Source organism: Chiloscyllium plagiosum, chromosome 12 (assembly GCF_004010195.1).
Source record: "Chiloscyllium plagiosum isolate BGI_BamShark_2017 chromosome 12, ASM401019v2, whole genome shotgun sequence".
Lineage (NCBI taxonomy): Eukaryota > Metazoa > Chordata > Chondrichthyes > Orectolobiformes > Hemiscylliidae > Chiloscyllium > Chiloscyllium plagiosum.
This window is the reverse complement of record NC_057721.1, coordinates 1,737,376-1,746,879: the sequence shown is the minus strand read 5'-3', so window position 1 is coordinate 1,746,879 and position 9,504 is coordinate 1,737,376. Positions and strand designations below refer to the sequence as shown.

Sequence of the window (9,504 nt, the reverse complement as noted above, 5' to 3'; positions counted from 1 at the left end):
CGTCGGAGGCTGAGGGGTGACCTTATAAAGGTTTACAAAATTATGAGGGGCATGATTAGGATAAATAGACAAAGTCTTTTCCCTGGGGTCGGGGAGTCCAGAACTAGAGGGCATAGGTTTAGGGTGAGAGGGGAAGGATATAAAAGAGACCTAAGGGGTAACTTTTTCACGCAAAGGGTGGTAAATGTGTGGAATGAACTGCCAGAGGAAGTGGTAGAGGCTGGTACAATTGCAACATTTAAGAGGCATTAGGATGGGTATATGAATGGGAAGGGTTTGGAGGGATATGGGCCGGGTGCTGGCAGGTGGGACTAGATTGGGTTGGGATATCTGGTCGGCATGGACGGGTTGGAACGAAGGGTCTGTTTCCATGCTGTACATCTCTATGACTCTAACTAGAGGGCATAGGTTTAGGGTGAGAGGGGAAAGTTTTAAAAGGGACCTAAGGAGCAACTTTCTCATGCAAAAGGTGGTGTGTGTACGGAATGAGCTGCCAGAGGAATTGTGGGAGGCTGGTACAATTACAAGATTTAAGAGACGTCTGGATGAGTATATGAATAGGAAGGGTTGAGACAGATATGGGCCAGATGCTGGTAAATGGGACTAGATTAGTTTGCGACATCTAGTCGGCGCGGATGAGTTGGACTGAAGGGTCTGTTTCTGTCCTGTACATCTCTATGACTCTAAGACAATAATTTGTTCTATTTCACTTCTGTCTGTCAATATTTGCTTTCACTTTATCTGGAACAATCTATTTGCCACTAAAATTGGTCCTCCCTCAATTGTATATATTTACTTTCAATTACCCCTAGTCCTTTCTTATGGCTAATCTAAACCATGTAATAGCACCACCATAGTTCCTTCAACATTCTCACATTGAGATTGATTCACTTGTTCCATCTTATTCCTCAGAATTAGATCCTGCATCCTTATTTGACTGAAAACATACATCAAGAAAATTTTCATGAACATACCAGAAACTCTTGCTCTAGACTAGCACTAAACCTTAGACTATTATTATGTAAGTTTATAATTAAAGTCCTCCATTATCACTGATCCATAGCTTTTGCACCTCTAATTTCCCTGAAAATTCACTCCTCTAAATCATTCTTACTAATTGATAACCCTGTTATCATACCTTTATTGTTTTTAAACTCATATTAAATAAATGTTGTCTTTGATTTTAATTGAATTAAAATTAGAATTATTTTCCTTCTTAATATAATTTTAGGTTAAACTCTCGATCTGTTAATTAAACATTGATTATTTAGCAAATTGATTTTTAATTTTTAGGGACAATTGTTTGTTTTGACTGGAGTTTGGATCAAGGAGGGATCTGATTGAGGTTCATAAGATCCTGAATGGTCTTTATGTTATAAAGTGTTTACCGGGCTTGTGTGGCACAGTGATAGTGTCCTAGCTCTGGGTCGCAGGGTTTGAGTCACATCTATTCTGAAGATGTTTCAAAACATGTTTGAACAAGTTGATTAAATTAAATGTTTTCCATGGCCTAATGGATGTGCAGTTCTTTTTTACAATAGTACCACAATGTGATTTATTTTTCACAGAAAGAAAGAAAAGAAATCATGTTGTGCATTTTGTTTCTAACATGCAAAGCTATAAATAAAAGATTGTCATGTGAAAGATTGTCATTCCTATTTTTGGCTCATTAGCATAAAAATCTCAGTTGGTAAAACAACACCAAAACTGAAAGAGTTAATTCAAATAATTTCCTAATAAGGAATGGGCAATCGCAAAAATTTGAATATATGTTGGAAACTTAGCCTTTTCTGACACATTTTCCCCATTGCTTCTGTGATATTATTCTTCTGAAACACAGTTAAATATAACATCACTGTAGTGACAGTTTTCATCTTAAAAATATTAATAACCTTGCCTCCACTGTCTTCTGAGGCAGAGGATTCCAAAATCATATCACCTGCCGAGAGTAAAAATTCCCCTTATCTCTGTCTTAAAACAGCAACCCGAATTTAAAACAGTGTCACTAGTTCTAGACTCACTTACAAGATGAAACAGGCTTTCCACATCCATCTTGTCAAGACCGTTCAGGATCTTATAAGCTTCAGTCAGATCATTCCTTATTCATCTAAAATCCAATCAAAATGAGCCCAAAACAAACTATCGTAGCCACACAGTTCTGTCCCTAAGCACTAACTAAATAGAAGACCCTGTCTTAGGGGTGTGACTGCTTCCTGGAATGAAGTGCCCAGGAATATTCTCCACATTATGGCACCTGCAGTTTGGCCTCCAACTTAATCATTCGCAGTTAAATTTCCTGCAGCAGCAAGCACTTACTGCAGAAATGTTTTGTCCAGATCACACTAACACCTAGATGTTCCCACATTCTGCAATTGTGGCACATCATCTGCCCTGCCATCTCTAACATGGATATAGTTAACTAATATTTCCTGCATAATTAGTTTATAATGAATGCAGACTGCACCTTAAAGTATGTTTTAGCACTGTCAATAAGCTTTAAGATACTTACGAAAACTTCACTTTCTAATAATACCAGATACTGATTTACCTGCTCCTTCAGAGGGTGCAAGTGAGAAGTGACTGAGGAAGTATCTAGGAGCAGTCAGCTCACTCACCGGAACTTAGAAGGGGTCTGAAGGAGCTGGTGCTCACCAGAAGGAAGAGCTTCAACAGAGGGCAGTCGTGAGAAGTGATCGAGGAGGATTCCAGGAGAAAAACAGGCTTTGGTGAGCGTCAGACTGCATTGTGGAGGGCAAGTAGTGTTAAGGTACAGCAAGGTAAGGTCTTTTCTTTTAATCCAATGTTTACTAAAGGAATAGAAATAGTGAGATGGTATACTCGTCCTGTGAGATGTGCGCAATTAGGGAGAAGTCAAATATCCCTGACAATGATGTTTACAGGAAGTGTGTCCACCTGCAGCTCCTCTGAGACCACATGGATTGTTTGGAGCAGTTGGACTTACTGAGGATCATACAGGAAGCAGAATGTTGTGTACAGAGGAACCTCAATTATCCGAATACCAATTATCCGAAAGTCGGATTATCCGTAGGAGATCTCGAGGTCCTGGTAGAAACATTACATCAGAGACGTGTTTCCAACAGTGATCATGTCTTTTATTAACAGTGATTAAACAGGCTCCGCCTCCAAATGACTGACCTCCCGCCCTCTCTCTCTCTCTCTCGACACTTTCCCTGGAGTTCTACAGAGGAGTGTACCCTAAACCCCCCTTTCCTAGATAATCTCTCCAACATTGTCCTGTACAGGGCAAACGTGTAACCTGTCAAAAAGTTGCAGTAAACATTGTGTGCGTGTGTGTGTGTTATTTGGAGACTCACCCCACAAAGGTAGCAGCAGCTTTCTTGTTGGTGTACAGTCTGGCTGCCCCATAGAGGGGGTGTGGGCAAACGGGAGGGCAGTGTTGGATGGTGTTTTTTTTAAAGATTAGATTACTTACAGTGTGGGAACAGGCCCTTTGGCCCAACAAGTCCACACCGACCTGCCGAAGCGCAACCCACCCAGACCCATTCCCCTACATTTACCCCTGCCCCTAACACTATAGGCAATTCAGCATGGTCAATTCACCTAACCTGCACATTTTTGGACTGTGGGAGCAAGGGCGTGGTGTTGGATGGGGCTGGGGCCTCGTGCACTGTGTGCTGCTGCAGTCTCCTGAATGGGGAGCAGACTTTTAAAACTCCGAGCCCCAGAGGAAAAGCGTTTAATCGATTCACCAAATAATCGATTATCTAAACGAAATAGTGCCCGCCCATCTCATTCAGATAATCGAGGTTCCCCTGTAGATAGGAATTTCAACGCTTTAGTCATACCAAAGGTTCAGCCAGATAGATGGATGACCGCCAGGAGGGACAGGCAGACGGTGCAAGAGTCCCCTGTTGCTATTCCCTTCTCAAACAGGTAGACCATTTTGGATATTGTTGGGTGGGGATGGCCTCTCAGAGGATAGCAATAGCAGCAGCCAAATCAGTGGCACAATGACTGACTCTGTTTTACAACAGAAAGGGTCAAACTGTAGGAGAGTGGTACTGGTTGGGCCTCTCTAGTCGGGTACACAGGTGTTTCTGTGGCTTCAAGCCAGACTCTAGAATGGTGTGTTGCTTCCCTGCTGCCAGGGTTAAGGATGTCTCTGAGTGTGCATGGGATAACCTGAAGTGGGAGAATGAACAGCCAAAGGTAATGGCCATACTGGTACTAATGACACAAAAGAGAGATAATGTCCTGCAAAAGAATTTAGGGATTTCAGAAGAAAATTGAACAGCTGAATTTCTAGGGTTGTAATCTTGGGATTGCTCCCTGTGTCATGTGCTAGTGAGGCCAGACACTAGGAAAATAATTCAGTTGAATGCATGAATAAAAAGCTCGTATAGGAGGGAGGGCTTCAGATATCAAAATCATTGGGATCTCTTCTAGGGCAGGATAAACGTATATGAGAAGATGGGTTGCAACTAAACTGCAGGAGCACCAATATCCTGGCAGGGAGGTTTGCTGGTGCCACTCAGGAGAGTTTTCATTAGTGTGGCAGTGGAATGAGAATCAGAGCAGTAGGTCAACATGTGGAATGATTGAGGAAAAAGGAGGGATTAATCGATTAAGTCTAATAGGAAGAATAGGCAGTGTTAGGTTAATGAATATAGTGGGACTGAAGTGTATTTATTTTAATGCAAAGAATATAACAGGTATGGCAAATGAGCTTAAAGTGTGGATTAGTCCATGGAACTACAATGTTGTAGTCATTACAGAAACCTTTTTGTTGAGAGAAGGGCAGGACTGGCAGCTCAATGCTTCAGGGTTTAGATGTTTCAGGCATGCTAGAGAGATATAAAAGAGGTGCAGCAGCTACATTACTGATGAAGGAGAATGTCACAGCTACATGAAGAGACAACATCTTGGAGGGCTCATCTTTCAGGTTTTTTTTGAGTTTTGAGATTTTGAGGAAGTGTTGAAGATGATTGATGAGGATAGGGTAGTGGATTTTGTCTACATGGAGTTTACTAAAACATTTGACAAGGTTCCTCATGATAGGCTAGTCCAGAAGGTTAAGTCACATGGGTTCCATGGTGAGTTGTTAAGTTGGATACAAAATTGACTTGGTCATAGAAGGCAGAGAGGAGTTGTGGAGGAGTGTTTGCTGACTGGAGATCTGTGACCAGTGGTGTTCTGCAAGTATTGGAGCTGGGACCTCTGTTGTTTGTAATATGTATAAATGGTTTGTATGAAAATTTAGGTGATCTAATTAGAAAGTTTGCAGATGACATCAAAATTGTGGATAGTGAGGAAGGTTGTCACTGGAAAGTTAGGCAAAGAAATGGCAGATAGAGTTTAATCCAGACAATTGTGATAGGATACATTGTGAGATGTCAAATGCAAGAGGAAAGTATACAGTTAATGGCAGGTGAATTACTATACATAGGGATCTTGGGGTCCCTGAAAGTCACATATAAGCGGATTTAGTGGTTTAAAAAAAAAGGCATTTAGCATCCATGCCTTCAGTCAAGGCATTGAGTATAAAACTTGGCAAGTGATGTTGCAGCTATACAAAACTTTAGTTAGGCCAGATTTGGAGTATTGTGTGCAGTTCTGGTTGCCACACTATAGGTTGAATGTGGAGGTTTTGGACAGGGTGCAAAAGAGGATGTTGCCTGGATTGGAGTGCCTTATCTATAAAGAGAGGTTGGATAAACTTAGATGATTTTAGCTAGAGCATTGGGTGACATGACAGAAGTAGATAAAGTTATGAGAAGTATGGATAGAGTGGATAGTCAGAATCTTTTTCCCAGGGTGGAAATGTCAAATACTAGGGGACATAGGTTTAAGTGACAGGGAAAGTTCAAAGGAGATGTGCAAGTTTTTTTTATACAGAGTGGGAGGTACCTGGAAAGCACTGCCAGGGGAGATGTTAGAAGTAAATAAAATAGCACTGTTTAAATGCCATTTAGACAAACGTGAACAAGAAGGGAATAGAGGGATATGGACCATGTGCAGGCAGGTGGGATTAGTTTAGAATGGCATCATGATTGGCACCGATATGGAGGGTCAAAGGGTCTGTCCCTGTGCTGTACAATATGTTCTTCCAATAACAATTAATGATCTGATTCAAAAAACAAAGAACTGTGGATGCTGGGGAAATCTAAAAGAAAAATTGCTGGAGAACCCATTCGGCCACATTAAGAACACACTCCATCTGTGGTCATCAAGTCCTGGAGTGGAATTCAAACCCAGAGTTTCTGACTCAGAGGCAGGGACACAATCTACTTCTCCATAACAGTTTCCCCAAAACATCTCCACCCTTCCCTCAAAACAACCAATCAACCACTCAGCATAAATTCCTTGCACTGGAAACAACTTCCTAGACACAAGAGTTCTGTTTATTCCCTCTGATTTCAGCAGAAGAGCCTTCACAAAAATTCACTCCATTTCTGCTTTGGTGGCTTTGTGGAAGGAACAGTTTGCATTGATCGTGCTGTATTTAATTTTTTAAAAAGTATTTATTCTCCTCCCTTTAATTTGGTTTTAAACTTAAAATAGGAGCGTAAAGGTGAAGTCAGTGTTCAAGGATACACTGTGGTACACTATGTAAACCAAACAACTGATAAAATTATTTTGTTGGATGGCCACTTCAGTTGGCAAACTTGATCCATTGTTTGACTTTGGAGTAATTTTATGCAGAATACCATGTTGAATGATGGTTTTAATTGTTCATACTTTTAGTAAGCTGTGTGAACGTGTCCTTGAGGGCAAAATGATCTTCGTCATAATGGATTAGGCCCATGGAGAATACAGAAAATTAATTAATGGAATGTATTCAATATATTTACTTAGATTAATATATCAAGGAACTAACTGGGGTAGAGGCTATTTTAGGTCTAGTATCATTCAGTGATTCAGGGCTAATTAATTACTTTGTAATAATGCAGCTTCTAGGAAAGAATGATCATAATACAATAGAATATTATGTGGAGTGAGAGTGATTTAGTCAAATATGAAACTGGGTTCCAAAATTTGAACAGTGAAAATTTGATAGGGAAGAGAGGCAAGTTGCCTAAGGTCAACTGGGAACCTTTATTAAAAGATGGTAGGTCATGATGGTAGAAAAGCAACAGCAAATGTTTTAACAAATTTGTTCCTTATTTGAAAATAATACATTCTCTTTTGATGTACTGTGGATGTGACTGTACTAACTAATGTCTACCACTTGATGGAGCCTGATCAATGAAAACTTCATCAAGTGAACAGTTTGATTTATAGCAATTATTCTAGATTTTTAAATACATTTTATTTTAAAGGTTATTTTACTTACGAGTTTAGGAATTTATACCATTTCGGCTTAATACCATTTCAAATTTTTTTTTGCTGCTACTGTGTTGCTTTCATACTTTGCGATTTATTTGATTTTGCAAGTTATTTCAGCTAGAAATACAGAGTATGATACAAATGTGGTACAACATTTCAACCTGTGTTTTTTCCAAGCAAAAACATTCTGTAGGATCCTGACTCTTTTTAATATTTCACATGGGAAACCATGTTTCAAATAAAACTGCAATATTCAGGAACGCATCCACAACTTTCAGTGAGGGCTTACTGCAAAGCAAGTTGAGAGGAATATGGGCCAAATGGGACTAGATTTATTTAGGATATCTGGTCGGAATGGATGAGTTGGACCGAAGGGTCTGTTTCCATGCTGTACAGCTCTATGACTCTGTCTTTTTTTCAATTCATTCACAGGATGAGGGTGTCACTGGCCAGGCAGCATTTATTGCCCATCCCTAATTGCCCAGAGGGCAGTTTAAGAGTCAATCACATTGCTGAGAGTCTGGAGTCACATGTAGGCCAGACCAGGTGAGGATGGCAGTTTCCTTCCCTAAAGGACATAAGTGAACCAGATGGGTTTTTCTGACAATCAACAATGGATTCATGGTCATCATTATACACTTAATTCCAGATTTCCTTTTTACTGAATTCAAATTCCACCATCTGCCATGGGGTGATTTGAAACCAGGTCCCCAAAACATTGTCTAGGTCTCTGGATTAACAGCCCAGCGATAATACCATTACGCCATTACTGCCCCTTCTTGCTTTTAGTTATAGGTGTGATTCAGGAGGTGTTGGCAGGCATAATTTACAGGACATAATTTGCATAGGATCACTAAGATTCTCCCCAACACAAATCAGGTTTCGACCCCCAGCACGGCAATAAAACCACCCATATTAAGGTCACAAATAATTCTTGTGTGAGTGTGACAATGGCAAGCTATTCTTCCTCATCTTTCTCAGTTTAGCTGCAACCTTTGACTAAGTTGACCACACAATCCCACGTCATTGCTGTCTGTTTTCTTTAGGTTAGATAGGACTATACTCGTCTGGTTCCATTCTTATCTATCAATCCACAGTCAGAGAACCTGCTTCTCCTCCCAGTAATGCAATGTTAACTCTAATGTCTCTCCACCTTCTATCCTGGCTCCCTCCTAATTCTCATCTACATACCGCTGCTTAATGATATTCTCTGAAGACATAGTCAGGTCCCATATGTATGCAGACAACCCCCAGCTCTATCTCACGTATGCTTGCTTCGATCTTTTCACTGTCTGATTTGTCACACAGTGTGTCCAATAGTGTGGGATAAACATTTTCTTCCAAGTGAACATTTGGGGTTTTTAAGCCGTTAGCACCAGTCACCACCACTGACTTTGTCCAGGCCATTATTTGAGTCTGAACTAGATTTTTCACAATCTGTCTTCTCATCACACTGACAACCTGGTTGCACCTCTGGAACTGAATCGCTGCATTGGCTCACCTGTTGCTGGAACTCTCGACCGTGCATTAGTTTCTTCCAGGCCGAATCTCATTGCAAAGGTCACCTGGCTGACCTCCACGTTTCCAATTTCTGTCAATTTGTGTCATTCAAAATGTTGCAAAAACATTATTCAAAAAATATGGGAGGGTACAAAACATAACTTTTGGGGTAGAAGTGACCTGTACAAGAAGGATGGTTTACACCTAAATTGGAAGGGGACTAATATACTGGCAGGGAGATTTGCTAGAACTGCTCGGGATGATTTAAACTAGTAAGATGGGGGGTTGGGACCCAGGGGGATAGTAAGGAAAGAGAACAATCTGAGACTGGTACAGTTGAGAACAGAAGTGAGTCAACAGTCAGGGCAGGCAGGGACAAGGTAGGACTAATAAATTAAACTGTATTTATTTCAATGCAAGGTGCCTAACAGGAAAGGCAGATGAACTCAGGGCATGGTTAGGAACATGGGACTGGGATATCATAGCAATTACAGAAACATGGCTCAGGGATGGGCAGGACTGGGAGCTTAATGTTCCAGGATACAAATGCTACAGGAAGGATAGAAAGGGAGGCAAGAGAGGAGGGGGTGTGTGGTATTTTTGATCAGGGATGAGCATTACAGCTGTGCTGAGGGAGGATATTCCCAGAAATACATCCAGGGAAGTTATTTGGGTGGAACTGCGAAATAAGAAAGG

At 40.8% G+C, this 9,504-nt stretch overlaps 1 protein-coding gene across 1 annotated transcript in view; it reads left to right on the top strand.

Moving 5' to 3' along the window:
- LOC122554888 (diamine acetyltransferase 1-like) overlaps positions 1 to 9,504 on the top strand; it is a 66,946-nt gene that overhangs the window by 9,410 nt on the left and 48,032 nt on the right. The window contains exon 2 of the mRNA XM_043700261.1: positions 2,537 to 2,777. The gene's annotated coding sequence lies outside the window, so the exon portion shown is untranslated. The remainder of the gene's footprint in view (positions 1 to 2,536; positions 2,778 to 9,504) is intronic.